Raw genomic sequence first — 726 nt, 5'->3', positions numbered from 1 at the left:
GTTGTCTGCCTAGGCCACGTCGGATCCGACCTGGCAAGCTGACGTGGCAAAATTGCGACCAAATGAAAAGGTCGTTGATTAGAATCAATCCAGTCTAGTTCGCTGTTCTACATGGGCCTAGCCGAACAATTCAACCCTTTTATATTATTTTTCCTATTAATTTTAGTAAACCACATGGGCTAGGCCCAACATTTCAGCCTTTAAATCTTTTTCTACCAAATTATGTTTAACAAAATGAGTCCAGCCCAATGTTTTCTAGGCTTTTTCTTTCCTGGGCCTTGGCCTTTCCACATTCATATATTTTTGTTTTATTTTTTACCCAAAATATTTGTCGAATATAAATTGATTCTTGGCCTCTTTAAGGTCCAACTCCAGCCCATTTAATGAACATTTTCAAATGAGTTTGAATAAGAATATGAATCAAGTTACCACCAGTTAGCTAAATATTACGGAAATATCTCAGAACACACATTCTACAAATTTCCATCACATACGTATTTTATACAGATCCAAGCAACCTACAACATGTTGTAGTCAAGCATTCAGCTGCTGAAATACTCCAGAATTGGAAAAGGAAATAGAACAAGCCTATCTAGTTCTTCACGACGAGAAAACATGTAATCTGCTTCTTCAAGTACTACTTCTTCCTGATGCAAAATATCTGGACATTCAAAAGAGAACAAAAAGTATGTCATTGATAGCAGAAATAATACACGTATACTTTTA

The 726-nt window shown here is 36.1% G+C and overlaps 1 long non-coding RNA gene across 2 annotated transcripts in view; it reads right to left on the bottom strand.

Annotated features, from left to right (window-relative positions):
• Positions 1–435: 435 nt before the first annotated feature.
• LOC123172055 (uncharacterized) overlaps positions 436–726 on the bottom strand; it is a 3,732-nt gene continuing 3,441 nt past the window's right edge. For both annotated transcript variants that reach the window (XR_006485448.1, XR_006485447.1), the window contains one exon: positions 436–661. This is a non-coding gene — a long non-coding RNA (uncharacterized lncRNA). The remainder of the gene's footprint in view (positions 662–726) is intronic.

This window comes from Triticum aestivum, unplaced genomic scaffold (genome assembly GCF_018294505.1).
Source record: "Triticum aestivum cultivar Chinese Spring unplaced genomic scaffold, IWGSC CS RefSeq v2.1 scaffold4B_scf_1981, whole genome shotgun sequence".
Classification (NCBI taxonomy): Eukaryota; Viridiplantae; Streptophyta; class Magnoliopsida; order Poales; family Poaceae; genus Triticum; species Triticum aestivum.
The sequence above is the reverse complement of the archived record's forward strand: the minus strand, read 5'-3'. Positions and strand labels throughout refer to the sequence as shown.